Source organism: Ambystoma mexicanum, chromosome 2p, assembly GCF_040938575.1.
Source record: "Ambystoma mexicanum isolate Mex_15411 chromosome 2p, UKY_AmexF1_1, whole genome shotgun sequence".
Classification (NCBI taxonomy): Eukaryota; Metazoa; Chordata; class Amphibia; order Caudata; family Ambystomatidae; genus Ambystoma; species Ambystoma mexicanum.
Genome location: NC_090923.1, coordinates 169,722,560 through 169,737,863, shown reverse-complemented (window position 1 = coordinate 169,737,863; position 15,304 = coordinate 169,722,560). Strand labels below are relative to the sequence as shown.

General features: G+C 48.8%; 1 protein-coding gene across 9 annotated transcripts in view; it reads right to left on the bottom strand.

Annotated features, from left to right (window-relative positions):
• Positions 1-15,304, bottom strand: part of TMCC1 (transmembrane and coiled-coil domain family 1) — a 987,752-nt gene that overhangs the window by 738,124 nt on the left and 234,324 nt on the right. For 8 of the 9 annotated variants that reach the window (XM_069643435.1, XM_069643431.1, XM_069643429.1 and 5 more), the window contains one exon: positions 10,119-10,194. The exons of the other annotated variant lie outside the window; for it this stretch is intronic. The gene's annotated coding sequence lies outside the window, so the exon portion shown is untranslated. The remainder of the gene's footprint in view (positions 1-10,118; positions 10,195-15,304) is intronic. 9 annotated transcript variants of the gene reach the window in all.

Below are 15,304 nucleotides of genomic sequence, written 5' to 3'. Positions count from 1 at the left end.
CTATGGAGTCGCTCCTCTTCCTTAACACGATGAGGAGGAGGAGGACGATAGAACGACGAAAAAACCACTTTCTTGCTTAAATGAAATTCAGATACTACCTTAGGTAGAAAGGAAGGGCATACCCTCAGTACAACCCAATCCTTGTGGAAGACAGTAAAGGGCGGCTTAGATGAAAGTGCCTGCAATTCACTCACTCTCCGAGCAGAAGTAACCGCAACCAAGAACACAGTCTTGAAATACAACAGTCTCAAAGGACAAGAGTGCAAAGGTTCAAATGGAGCACCCATCAGGAATTTCAAGACCAAATTCAAATCCCAAACTGGCACCTGGAACAGGAACAGCGGGAACACATTAGTGAGTACTTTAAGAAATTGGGAAATCAAAGGAATCTTAAAATAAGAACATTCTTCAGACGAGCGCTTGAAGATGCACAGCGCCGCCAGGTAACCTTTAATGGTACCTACTTGAAGGCCTCTGTGGGCCAAAGAAAGCAAGAAAGAAAGACCCATGGGAATAGAACACTGAAAAGGAGCAACATTTTGTCCTCTTTACCAGTCGCAAAACGTATGCCAACGGTACAGGGATTGTGTTGCTGGCCACCTGGCTGAAAGCAACTCCTCCATCACGTCATCCGGGAGGACCCAATCCTTATACCTCAACTTTTCAGATACCAAGCGTGACGGTTGAGAGTTCTGACATCTGGATTGAGAACCTGACCATACCCTCCCTCCCCCTTGCACGAGAGCAGATCGTCCCGGTAGGGAAGACGGCGTGGAAGGCAGATGGACATTTCTAGAAAGTCTGGGTACCACGCTCTCCTGGCCCAATCCGGAGCAATGAGGATCATGTGGGATCCGCACCTCTGCAACCTCCTTAACACTTGAGGAATGACGGGGACCAGCGGAAGCGTACACCAATCCACAACGGAGTCTCCTCCCTGAGGAAATTCCCTTGAGCAGATTCTCTCGCACTTCCAGTTGGCACTGGTCAAGAAGAGATCCACTTGTGGGGTTCCCCAAAGGGCAAAGATCTCCAAAAGGACTTCCTGAGCCAACTCCCACTCATGAGAGACTGTACTCTGCCGGCTCAGAGCGTCCGCCTCCGCATTCTCCTCTCCAGCCAGATGAACTGCCGAGAGTGATATTCCCTGCTGGATTGCCCAGAACCAGAGCTGCATCCCCTCTCTGTACAACGGAGTGAACCCCCCCCCCTTTTTTGTTTAAGTAATGTATGGCCACTGTATTGTCAGTCATGATAAGGACACACTTCCTCCGCACAGACGGCATAAAAGCCTTCAGGGACAGCCTGATGGCCCTTAGCTCTAACATGTTGATGTGGAGTTTGGACTGACGGAGATCAACGACCGCTGACAGTCAAATCTTCAGCATGAGCTCCCCATCCTGTGAGGGAAGCGTTTGTTACAACTGTCACCTCCGGCCACGGTTGCCAAAACGGCTCCTCCTTCATCAGGATCCCCTCGTTCGCCCACCACAGTAGATCCTGTGAGACAGAGTGGAATCTGGACAAGATCCGACATCTTGCCTGAGTATTGTGACCACTGCATCTTGAGGACCCATTGCAGGTATCTCATCTTCAGTCTGGCCTCTGGCACCAGAAAAATGCAGGATGCCATGAGGCCGAGCAACCTTAAGAATTCGAAAGCCGGGAGACTCTGGGCATGTTGAAACTTGTCCTGGTTGAAATGCACACGCATCAGCCAGTCGTCCACAATGTGATGAGCCCTCACCTTGGAAGGCGAACACTTCCCCAAGGACCTGTCCAACACAGCTCCAATGTAATGTTGGGACGTGTCAGATGCGACTTCTTGAAATTCAGGGAGAAGCCCAGCTTGTGGAGGGAGCGGCAGGTCAGATCGAGATGATCCATCACTTGCTCAGGAGAACACGCACGGATCAGCCAGTCGACCAGGTAGGGGTAGACATGAATCCCCCCCCTCACCAGAGATACGCTGCCACCACCAGCATTAGCTTGGTGAAGACCCTCGGGGCGGAGGTCAATCCGAATGGCAGGGCCTGAAACTGAAAGTGCGAGTCGCCAGCCGCAAATCACAGGTACTTTCTGTGCTTTGGTTGAATGTAAGCATCCTGTAGGTCCAGAGACACCAACCAATCCTGAAGTTGAAAGTCCTGGAAGACTTGAGAAAGAGTGACCATCTTGAACTTGTCCTTCCCGAGAAGGTTGTTCAACCAACGCAAGTTCAAGATGGGTCTCAATCCCTATTCTTTCTTTGGAATCAAACAATATGGGGAATACCATCCCTTGTTCCTTGCCGCTACAGGCACCAGTTCTATAGCGCCTTTCTCCAGCAGGGTCAAGATGTCCTGCACAAGGAGCGGATCTCAAAGCTTCAAAGAGATTCCCCGGTGGATTGTCCTGAGGCCGCTTCAGGAAGGGAAGGCAGTAGCCGTGGGCTATTGTATCCAGAACCCACGCATCCGAAGTAATATCTTGCCATTTTACGAGATGCTGAGCCAGTCTGTCCTCAACTGGCGAACCACAGGACATGGCCTCATGCTTGTTTTTAAGCGGCTGAGGCAGCGCCTGAAGGCAAAGGGGCAGCTGCCTGAGCGGCTTTGGCACCCCCATTTCCCTGATCACCACGGGTACTTTTACGCTGACCCCTTTGACTGGCGGCTCCTCTCGTTCTACCAAAGGATGAGTAGTAACGAAAAGAACCCCCCCTCCACTGCTGTCCCCTAGGACAAAAAGCCAGAGGGTGACAGAAAACTGCGCTCAAAGATTTCACCGCAGCTTTTGAAGTCTGCAACCTCTCAAGGCTCTAGTCAGCCTTGCTGGCAAACAAATGTGCGCCATCAAAGGGCATGTTCAAAAGACAGGATTTCACATCCGGAGCAAAACCCGACTCCTGCAACCACGCAAATCTGCTTATGACGGTGCTCACAGCCATGGACCGGCTAACACTGTCGGCCATGTCCAAACCAGACTGAAGGGAGTCACACATGGCATCCTTGCCATCCTGCACGAGAGCAAGGAACCGATCCCTTTCTTCCCCTTCGGGAATATGCTCAGCTGCTAGAGAAACAATTCCACAGAGCGTGTGAAAATCTTGCTAGGGCACAAGTGGAGTTGGCCGATTTCAGCACCATACTCCCTGCAGAAAACACTTTGCATGCCCAACCGTCGAAGCATTTGTCATCCCTATCAGGAGGGATGGTTTGGTACACCGCCTGCCTCGAGGTGGGCGTAGCCACCTGAACCACCAAACTCTCGGGAGTGGGGTGATATGAAAGGTAGCTGGGGTCGTTACCGGACGATTTGTTAACTGCCGGAAGAGATTCCAGTGTCTGCCAAGCAGCCGCCACCTTTTTCTGCAATATCAAATGAAAAGGTAACACAGGGTCAGAGGGCGGACCTTGATCCAAAATATTTGTTAAGTCCTGAACAAAAGCTTCAGGAGGACTGGACCAGCCAAGATACTTAGTGACTCTAGCCATCAGTCTCCTGTAGCAGCCAAATGCCCATGCTCATGCCTGCCAAATTCCACCTCAGGAGAAGTGTCCAAGCCACTAGTATCTTCCAATTGACTGCCCCCAGAAAAGACAGGAGCCAAATCAGGCTCAAAATCCACAGTAGCAGGGATCTCCATCGGTAAATTCTAGCCAAAAGGTTCGAAGGCGTCGAGAGTGCTGACGGCTTCGGCATTGATAAGGGTGCCGACAGCACAGAGGTCTGTAGCGAAGGAAAAGCTTCGACGTCCGTATCAGACTGACACTGCGCCGACAGTGTCAATGCCGATCTCGAGCCCTTACCAGGTTTCTGCAGTCCCGCTGGGGACGAGGACCGAGACCTGGAAGCACATCTTTTGCGACCATCCTGAGCCTTTGTCCGAGCAGGACCTCGAAGGTTCCTGATGAGTCGCGCCAAGAACCTGAGCCCAAAGGAGTGCGAGACACGGATCGAGACTGTTCCTTGCTGGTGTCATGATGCCTACCCCCGGGCATCCGGATCGAGTCCATCAGCCCCGGGAGCAGGCATCCAGATACTCATTAAAACCCCAACAGCCCCGGCTGGGGGCTGTTTGGATTCAGTCCTGGCGCCTTAGGCGCCAGGCTCATCATAGAAATCAGTCCTGGCGCCATAGGTGCCAGGCTTATAGACTTTACTTACCTTATGCAGACCATGCTGCAAATAAGTCCAAGCCAACGTGAGGCCTGGATGGGACTATTTTATTACAGGGACTATTTTTCACTCGGGTGTGGTTCTGGGGAACTTCTTACCTGGGACTACTTTGCAGACTATTTAAACCACTGAAGTGCAGCTTTGCGTTATTCTGCATCCAGCAGCGTAACGCTCACCGTGTCTGCAAGTCAGCATCCAGTCTTCTGCCACGCCCGCCTCGAATCCGGAGCTCCTAGACAAAAGGCAAAGAAAGGAGAAGAGGTTAGATCACAGACATTATTTGATTGCTTACCTGATTCCGGACCCAGCACATCTCTGAGCCTGGAAAGGACATTATTTCAGCACGCGTCGCTTCGCCAGCAGCAGCGCCGCGTTATACTCACCAGTCCACCGCATCTTTCGGCTCGGCGCTCATTTTCTTCGTCGAAACCCAGCACCTGGGGGGAAAACAAAAGGAACAACAAGGTGAGCCGAGAAAACCAACAAGGACAATCACTTTGCCACCATAGGCTTACCTGCTTTACCACCGGAGGTATTATTCTTTAATTCGCCGCATCTTCCTATGCCGCACCTATAAAGGGAGAGAAAACAGCAAGTTAAACTCATGCAACTTTTACCAGACAGTGTTTGGTAATACAGACTCTTACCTGAACGCCATCAGCTGCCTCCAGGCAAAATTCTTTTGGACCCAGCTGCAACCTAACGAGGGAATGTAACAAGAGTGAACATCGGACATATTGAACTCTTTGAACTTTATAGACACTGGCGTCAATATTCCTCCGGAACACCTCCAGTACCTTCAACCCAGTGAAGTAACTGGTATCTACGCGCCCCTGCATGCCATGCAGGATGGAGAGCTCATCATTTAAAAACATAAGGTGAGGTTACCAAAAGGGAATATCGGAGGTGATTAGTGGGGAGAATGAGAACTGTTGGGGGGCCATCACTAAAGTCCACGGGTGGCTAAATCCCTTTCTCCACTTGCAGGAGAATACTTCTACGAGTCCAGCAGACAAGATTAGGTGGGCCAGTCCAGACTGTCATCTCTTCACTACGCATCACGTTGGTGGAGACCGCAGCTCTCCGGGTCCGATCGACGCCCCTGTGGGAACCAGGTGAGCGTGAACAGCCGGCTTCTTCTGAAGGCGCAGACGGAACTGTGCCCTGGGATTGGAAAATCACCAGCATCTGCTCTCTGAAGGCAGCCCATTCCTCCGGAGTCAAGACTTAGTTGGACATGCCACTTTTGTTGCGGCTCCATCCTCCGAGCAGGACGGGAAAGGCAACCAGTGACGGTGCTTCCTGGAATGCCGAGACGAGGAGGATGAATGGCGGGAAGCACTCCGGGACTGATATCCCCGGGACTCCTTCCGACGCAGAGTCGCCCCTCGAATCGTCGGTGCACATCCCCTTAGATGTTTTACGGGACTTACTGGGTTTAGAACCCCTACCTACCTGAAGCTTCCCCTTATGCTCCCCGCAAGGCATTAGCAGTCAGCGACTGGCATTTGAAACAGTCGTCTGTGTCACGACTCTCACCCAGGCACCAGAAACAAATGCGATGTGGGTCGGTTATCGACATCTTAGACTTGGAGTCCCGGCAAGTCTTGAAGCCAGACTGCAGAGACGGAGGGATCGAAGACACTCACGAGGAATACACGAGGTGCGCCGAGTCTCCCTAGCAAACACGTTTGCAGATAAAACAGAACTTAGACTACGGGCACCGTGCGTCCTATTTATAACATCCGGTGACATTGCCCTTGACCGTGGCCTTCGAGGGACATCGACCCGACGCTATCGACGCAGGACGCCCTCTGCCGAAAAAAGTTTCTGAAGTACACAGCTGTGGACATTACATGTCAAAGAGGTGGAATACATTGCAGGACACAATCCATTCGAATTGGTATTATTATGGTATTATTGATTGCAGACCTACCTTTGAGAAGAAACTGAGCGCTTTATGAGAAACCTTTCAAAAATGGAGTTATATTGAGGCTAGATTTGCAATTTGGCAAAGAGATATCAAGTTTTGAAATTCTTTAAATAATTGGTTACATGAGCAAAAACATAATGCAAGATTAACTGCTCATTGGAGCAGAAACAAGATTATGTTACTCGATTTAACCATAAACAATTAAGAAGGCAAGTAGGTTACAGATTTATATACAAAACCCATGGATAGAAACATTATTAGATTTCACTACTTGCCAATGCATGAGTTTAGAAAATGAACCTACCAGTTGGGACATCATTTAGAATTAGATTTTCTTCTTCCAAAGAAGATTTTGATAAAACATATTGCTAACTTTCAAAGAAAAATTAAGTACACGTGGATATCCGAAAAGAGCCATAAATCCGGCATATCGACAAGCCTGTTACAGTGACACATTGTTGTATCCTAATAAGAGAACCCAGTCTGAGAATAGGTTAATCTGTGTGACTATGTTCTCCAAGGTAAGCAACAAAATCAAACAATCCAAAAGAAGCATTGGTATTTAATTAGGATATTGGACGAAAAATTACCAAAGCCACTTTTTGCCTTCAAAAAAGGATATAGTATCCAACAGAATACAGAAAGAACATACCAAACACCTAAAAACAGGGCAATCATGTCCCATTTCTTTGCAGATGCAGCCCATTACAAGACATGACCCATGAGGACAATGTGTAAATTGTATATCTACCAAAGTTACCAAACAGTTTACATATAAATGAGCTTTCTTGGGAATTAAGGAATTTTTCAAGTTCTCAAAGTATGCCATAAAATGCCCTTGCTCAAAACTGTACATTGGCATGTCAACCCAGAAAATTGCAACTATTATAGGAGAACACTGGTCTAATTCATGCTGGAAAGATGACACCAAAATGAACAAGTTACTTACCAACTGGTAACGTTCTTTCGACTGGATGTTCCTCCAACGTATTCCTCATCTATGACATGTAACGTCCACAGCTGTGCTGTATCAGAATGTTTGGGATTTTTTTTGGCAGAGGGCGCCCTGCGTCAATGGCATCTGGTCGATGTCCCTCGAAGGCCTCCGTTGAGGGGGGCCTCATCGGATGTTATAAGTAGCATGCTCGGCGCCCGTAGCCTCAGTTCATGTTTTTTCCCCCTCAGAACATGTGGCCCGCATGCCTAAAATACAGCATTGACTGTACTTAGCCTTGTTGGACCGAAAGCTGTAATTGCATGGGAAATACGAGAGGCGTAGGCTGGGAGGGCAATTAGGAGTACGTTGGAGGAACATCCAGTCGAAAGAACGTTACCAGTTGGTAAGTAACTTGATCTCTGAATGGATTGTGTCCTCCAAAGTATTCCTCATCTATGACAGACTCCCAAAGCAGTATCCAAGAGTGGAGGAGGGAGAAGAATTTAGACATACCCAATTAAATGGCAGAGTAAAGAACTGCCTTACCAAAGGTGACATCCTGAGCATGGGAAGTATCCAGGGAATAATGCTTAACAAACGTGTGTATGGAAGACCACACTGCAGCATCATAGATGTTCCCTACCGGTACACCCCTCTGCAGGGCTGTCGATGTAGCCATGCCTCTGGTGGAATGACCCCGCAAGCTCTCAGGAGGGTCCTTGCCAGCCAACCTGTAGCATTCTGAAATAGTGAGGACGATCCACCTAGACAAGGTCTGCTTAGAAACAGCCTGGCCTAATCGGTGTCCAGTATACCCCACAAAGAGCTGGTCATCCACTCTGACCATGGACATTCTTGAACGATAAAAGCTCAATGCCATCCTAGGATCCAACCTATGGAGTATCTCCTCGCCCTTACTGGGATTTGGAAGAGGATAGAAGGCGAGGCGCACCACCTTCAGACTTAAATGAAATTCTGACACTACCTTAGGTAGGAAGGACGGACGTACTCTCAATAGAGGGGTGGCTTAGAAGTGGCTGCATCTCACCTACTCTTCGAACAGAGGTAACTGCAACGAAGAAAACAATCTCAACGGACAAGAATGCAAAGGTTCAAATGGAGCACCCAACAGAAGTTTCAAGATCAAATTAAGGCCCCAGACCGGGACCTAAAAAGGCGTCGGCGGGAACACATTTGTGAGCCCTTTCAGGAACTGAGTTATAAGTTGATAATTACAATAGGAGCATTCCTCGGACGAGCGCTTAAAGATAGAAACGCTGCCAGGTAACCCTTAATGGTTCCCACCTGAAGACCCCTGTTGGCCAAAGAAAGTAAGGAGGAGACAACCTCCGGAATTGAGCCCTAAAAAGGATCAACATTTTTTCTCTGCACCAGTCGTAAAACTTAAGCCAACGGCAACGGTACAGGGACTTAGCTGCTGGCTGAAAGCAACACCTCCATCACGTCATCTGAAAGGTTCAAATCCTTATTATATCAACCGTTCAGAAACCATGCGTGTAGGTTGAGAGTCTCGACTACTGGATGGAGAACCCGACCTTCCTCTCTCTCTCGAGAAGATACTCTCTTTGGGGGAAGGCTCATTGGAGGATAGATGGACATGTCTGGAAGGTCCGGGTACCACGCTCTCCTGGCCCAATCCGGAGCAATGAGGATCATGCGGGTCCCGAACTGACGCAACCTCCTGAGAACCTGAGGAATGACATGGATCGGAGGAAATGTGTACAGAAGCGGGACCAACCAATCCATGACGAACGAGTCTCCTAGAGCTCCTTGGAGGAAATCCCCTCGAGCAGTACTGTGATAGATTCAATGGGAAGCACGCAAGAGATGCTCAATCAGGGATGGCTCTGTCAATACCAGGACAAGTAGGGCGTTAAGGGGTTAACCACGTCTATTAACTGGAGAGAGGTATTGACAGCTTTAACAGCCAATCACGGGCAGGGATTCAAGAACTTACTTTTTCTTTGTTTTCTCTGTCGTTGCTAGGAGACAGGTTAGGGGGAGCTGGAGAATGACAGTGATGAATGGGCGTATTGAAAAGCTCCGGCTGAAGCGGAAAGAAAACTGAAATAATTACATATATGAAAATTGAGTGAAGAGTTGCGCCGTTGCGCTTTTACAAAGTTATGTTTCTGAGGTTTTGAGGCAACCGACTGAAGGCGTGTGAGTGTCGGAGTCGGTGATGGCTAACGGTGTGACGAGGCGCTGCTGCCGGTGAGAGAACGAAGGTCCGACGACTCCGACTAGGAAGGAGGTGAACTACAGCCTCCTACAACGGTGCGGAGGTAGTTGAAGAGGCTACTCAAACTTTCGATCCAGAGATCGTACGGTGGGAGAGCCGCGGGGTGAAACTGACTCGGAGTCGCCAAGTGAAGGAAAAAACAGCTGAGGCGAGGGGCGGGGATCCTTAGGAGCCGCCGGCTGGAAGAAGGCAGTGAAGGAGTGGGCGGAGTTCTCTTGACGAAACCGATCCGCAGTAAGCAGCTGGCTGGAGGGACGGAAGACCTTCGTGCCGAAGGAGGTAGGAGAAAATAACTGTAATAAAGGGCAGAAAACAACGAACACTGTGGTATTGCAGGTGCGATAGAGTCTCATGGGAAAAGAGACTATCGTAGAAAAGAGACATTTGTGAAAGACATTTGTAGCCTAGAGCGGACAAAAGGAGATTAAAGTAAAAATATGTGCCGACAAATAGTGGAGCAAGTGCGAATGAAAGTCTGAGAAGGGAAATGCAAGCATAAAACGGACAAAAGCAGAGTAATGAGTGTTTAAAACGAAGACAAGAAGGTGTCTTGAGCAGAATTTGTACACTGCTGAAGACAAGAGAGCCAAAGAAAAAGTAATAATGAAAGTATAAGAAAACAAAAATAAACAAGGAAGGACGTATGCGAGTTTAGAACAAAGGCCAAGAGCTGAGGGAAAATAACTGAACATAAACAGTAAAGGGAAGAAGACATGAATAAGAGATAAAACCAGAGGAGCTGAAATAAGATAAGTAAAGTCTCAAGTTAACAGTGACTGTAAGGAGAACTATAACACTGAAGAAAGTAAACCTGAAAGACTTACCTGAATTATCCAACCACATTGCTTGAAGTTGCCTCCTGTCAAGGTTGTCAGAAGAGTTGAAGATGTATCCTTTTACCTATAAGCAAGAAAACTAAAGTTAATAAAAGTTGTTTCTGAAACAGAATAACACCTACTTTCAATCTCAGAGTAATTATTTCATAAGGCACAGATTACCGGTTTACAAGTACCTTTTGCACTTTCCGGTTGGCACCAGTTACAAATAGGTCCACCTGCGGGGTTCCCCAAAGGGCGAAGATCTCTTGAAGGACTTCCTGAGCTAGTTCCCACTCGTGGGAGACTGTGCTTTGCCTACTCAGAGTCCGCAGCTATGTTCTATTCTCGGGCGGCATATGAACCGCAGTTAGGGAGATTACATCTTGAATTGCCCGAAACCAGAGCTGCATTGCCTCTCTGCACAAAGGGAGTGACCCCTTCACCACCTCTCTTGTTTAGGTAATGCATGGCCACCGTGTTGTCCGTCATTATCAGGACATTCTTTCCCCGCACTGATAGCAGGAAAGCCTTGAGTGCTAGCCTGACTGTTCTCAGCTCCTAAAGATTGATTTGTAGTTTGGACTCTGATGGAGACCAACGACCGCTGATGGTCAGATCGTTGGCATGAGTCCCCCACCCTGTGAGAGAAGCGTCCGTCACCACTGTTACCTCCAGCCACGGTTGCCAAAAAGGCTCCCCCTTTATGAGATTTTCCTCGCTGGCCCACCACAGAAGATCCTAGGAGACCTTGACGGGAACATGAAGGAGATCTGACATCTTGCCTGAGAACTGGGACCATTGAGTCTGGAGAGCCCACTGAAGGGATAGCATTCTCAGTCCGGCCTCTGGCACCAGAAAAATGCAGGATGCCATGAAGAAGAGCAACCTTAAGAATTTGAAAACCAGAAGAGTCTGAGCTTGTTGAAACTTGGAGACCATCTTGAGAATGTGTTGAGCCCTCAGCTTGGGTGGCGAGCACATCCCCCAAGGACGAGTCCCAACACAGCCACAATGTACTGGAGCCGTTGGACCGTTGTCATATGCGACTTCTTGAAATTGAGGGTGAAACCCAGTTTGTGAAGGGAGTAGCAGGTGACGCTGTGATTGTTTGGGAAAACGCACCCTGATCAGTCAATCGTCCAGGGAGGGGTAGACATGAATCCCCCCTCTCCTGAGATACGCTGCCACCACCACCATGAGCTTGGTGAAGACCCTCGGGCGGAGGTCAACCCAAATGGCAGGACCCGAAACTGATAGCGCAAGCCGCCAATTGCAAACCTCAGGTATTTTCAGTGCTTGAGATAGATCGGCACATGAAAATAAGCATCACGCTGGTCCAACGACACAAACCAATCCTGAAGTTGGAGGGCCTGAAGGATCTCAGAAAGCGTGACCATCTTGAACTTGTCCTTCCTAAGGAGCTTGTTCAAGTATCTCAAGTCCAAAATGGGTCTCTGTCCTCCGTCCTACTTGGGAATCAAAAAATACAGGGAATACCAACCCTTGTTCATGTCCTCCACAGGCACTGGTTCTATAGAGCCTTTCACTAGCAGGGACAAAATCTCCTGCACAAAGAGCAGATCCGGAATCCTCAAAGAATGCTTCCCCGGTGAATTGTCATAAAGCCGTCTTAGAAAAGGACGGCAGTTGGCCGTGGGCTATTGTTTCCAGAGCCCCCGCATCTGAAGTAATGGCTCGCCACTCTTCTAGATGTGGAGACAGCCTGCCCCCGACGGTGAAAAATGAGACAAGGCCTCCGAGGTTTGGAAGAGGCTGTGGCAGCGCCTAATGGCAAAGAGGCTGCTGCCTGAGCGGCCTTGGCACCTCTACCTCATCCACTACGAGTAAACTTAGGTTGGTCCCTCTGACTGGCTATCCCTCCCGCTCTTCCAAATGAGTAGTAGCAAAAGGAACCCATCCATTGCTGTCCCCTAGGATGAAAAGGCAGAGGTTGTCGAACAGCTGCACCCAAAGATGTTGCAGATGCTTTGGAGGTCTGCAACCTCTCAAGGCTCTCGTCAACCTTGCTGCCAAAGAGATGCGACCTGTCAAAAGTTATGTTGAGAAGTCGAGCATGCACATCGGGTGCAAACCCCGATTTCTGCAACCACACAAATCTGCGCATCACAGTGCTCGTAGCTATGGACCTGCGGACACTATCTGCTGTGTCCAGCACAGACTCAAGGGATTCACGCATGGCATTCTTGCCTTCCTTCACAATAGCTAGAAAGCCATTCCTTTCTTCCCCCTTGGTAATATGATCAGCCGCTAAAGAGATGCAATTCCACAGAGTGTGCGAAAACTTTGCTAATGCACAGGTGGAGTTGGGTGACTTCAACGCCATACTGCCAGCAGAAAATACCTTGCGTGCCCAACCCTCCATGCGCTTATCATCCCCATCAGGAGGGATGGTAGAGTATGCTGCCTGCTTCGAGGTGGCGGTAGCCGCCTGAACCACCAAACTCTCCGGAGTGGGGTGTGTGGACAAGTAGCTGGGGTCGCTACAGGAAAGGCGGTATTTCTTTGTCAAAGACTTGCTCACTGCCGGAATACTCTCTGGGGTTTTCCAAGTAGCAGCCACCCTCTTGCAATGCCATATGAAATGGCAATACCGGGTCAGTGGACGGACCCCGATCCAGAATACGTGTAAGATCATCTTGATCAAACTGCACCGGAGGCCTGGCACAGCACAGATACTCCACAACTCTCAACATCAATCTCTGATAAGAGGAGTCAGCATGATCCCCGGATCCAGCCTACCAATCTCCACCTCAGGGAAGAGTCAAGGCCACTGGCATCATGCAAGGACTGACAGATCCTCCATCCGACTCTCTTCAGAAATGACACTCCGGAACACCGGGAGTACAATAGGGAAGACCAAAAGGAACAACATCCTCTTCAGACCTTTCTTTGTCCTCATAAATGTCCTGGAGAGACTTAAAGAAGTCCTTCCTTGGGAGAGGAGTACACCTCTTCTCTAACAGTCTTCACAGACTTAGAAGTAGCCTTCCTCGGAGGGTCCACAGTCACAGGGACCTCCACCAGTAAATTTGGCTCAGATGGCATCGAAGACGTCGATGGCTCAGTCGGCGTAGACTATGGTGCCGACAGCCTCGCCGGGGGTAAAGAACCGACAGGCGCACCCGACGTCCATGGCACAGATGGCATCGACACCTTCAAGGGCATCGAGAATTTTGCAGGCTTCGCCGGAGATTAAGATCACGACCTGGACCTGGCATGTCTCTGGTGAACACCTGATGCCTTGTCTGAACGGGGCCTCGAAGGCTCCCAATGTTTATCACGCCATCCACCCAGGCCCGAAGGTGCGAGAGTATCCGGCCGAGTTCCCCTGACTGCTTTGTCAGAAGGCACGGACGGAACTGTGCCTTGGGATTGAAATATCTTCAACATCTGCACCTGGAAAGCATCCCACTCTTGCGGTGTCGAGGATTTGGTGGGGCAGGTCACCCTTTTCGGAGAGGCATCGTCTGAAGAGGACGAAGAAGGCGAATGGTGACGCTGCTTCCAGGACCGCCGCGATGAAGACGAGTGGCGCGAACGACTGCAGGACCTGGAGCGCTTGGACTTCTTCCGACGAGGAGAGTCCCCTCTCGACTCGTCGGTCAAAAGACCAGCCGACTTGGATTTACGCGGCTGGGACACCCTTCCTACCTTCAATTTCCCCTTACGTTCCCTCAAGGCCTTGGCAGTCGACTGGCACTTCGAGCAGTCATCCGTGGCGTGGTTCTCGTCCAGGCACCACAGACACATTTTATGCAGATCCATAATCGACATCTTGGAGCTGCAGTCCCGACATTTCTTGGAGCCAGACCGTGGGGTCGTAGGGGGTAGAAGACATAATACAGTAACTTTGCAGAAACCACAAGTTTTATAAAGCAAACAAGTTTGTGGAAAAAAATGGAACTGAGACTACGGGGCTGTGCATGCTACCTATAACATCCGATGACATGGACCTCGATGGAGGCCTTCGAGGGACATTGACCCGAAGACATTGACGCAGGGTGCCCAAAAGAAATCCGAAGCAGCACAGCTTACATGTCATAGATGAGGAATAAGTTGGAGAACACAATCCATTCGAACCAATGGTGCAGAATTACTTTGATAAAGGCCATAAACCTGAAGCCTTGAAATGGTTTGTCATAGAAACAGTTAGGATCAATATGAGAGAAGGAAATGTAGAATTGTATTACTTCAAAAAGTACAAAAAAGGATAGAATGCTTGAAAACCCATACAAATGACAGATACAATGGTTTAGCTCATCTGCCATATACAATGAATATATGCTTCATTATATTTGTTTTATATGGAATTTCCATGTAATCCACAAACGTACATACAAACTTTGTAAGCAATTATTAATGTGTCTATGCCAAGTCTGGGTTAAAAAACAAGAAATCAAAATAATATGAACATAAGTCATTAAAGTGGAAAAGAGAGAATAACAGTGTTTAAATACATACTATTAAATTCCAAGGTGTTCAGTGTAGCATAGATGGTTTAACGATCTACCCTAGTCACGCTTAGAGGGTTTCAGAAAAGCAGTGGTGGGGTGAGATTCTACAGAAACCTGGCAAGTGGGAAAGGTGTGAACAAAAGAAACAATGATGGCACTATGATAGGACTAAGAAGGGAAGCGATCAGCGGGAGGCAGCTGCCAGAGGGCTCTGCTCTACATTGCAGACTTGCTGAGCGTATTGAATAAGAGGTTTCCATGGCAATCCAAAAACAAATAATGACTCTTCCAAAAGCAATAATCTAGAACGTGCTTATACAGAGTGCCCCACTGACCCTCTAGAGCAGTTCTTCCATTTGGTCTAGCAGCAAGGTCTAAGCCTACAACAAACAGTCCACAGGCACAAGGAGACAAATACAAGGCATCTTACGGTCCTTGTCAAGGTGGCTGTTGTACTGGATCCAGCAGTGAGTAAACATCCTGCAATACTGGGAGAGCAGTCGTGTCACCAGGGAAGACTACCACTTCAGTCCACTGTTCCCACCCCTTACAGCAGCTCGGTTATTGCAGAGTACCCGAGTAGAAGATCAGTCCGCTAACAACCTCAGTTCTGCCTCGCCAACAGCGCTAGACGCTGCATTACTGGAAAAGGAAAGAAAAAGACTGTGTTTACCCAAAGTATATGGTTAAATATATCTTTATAACCAGCAGCAGGCA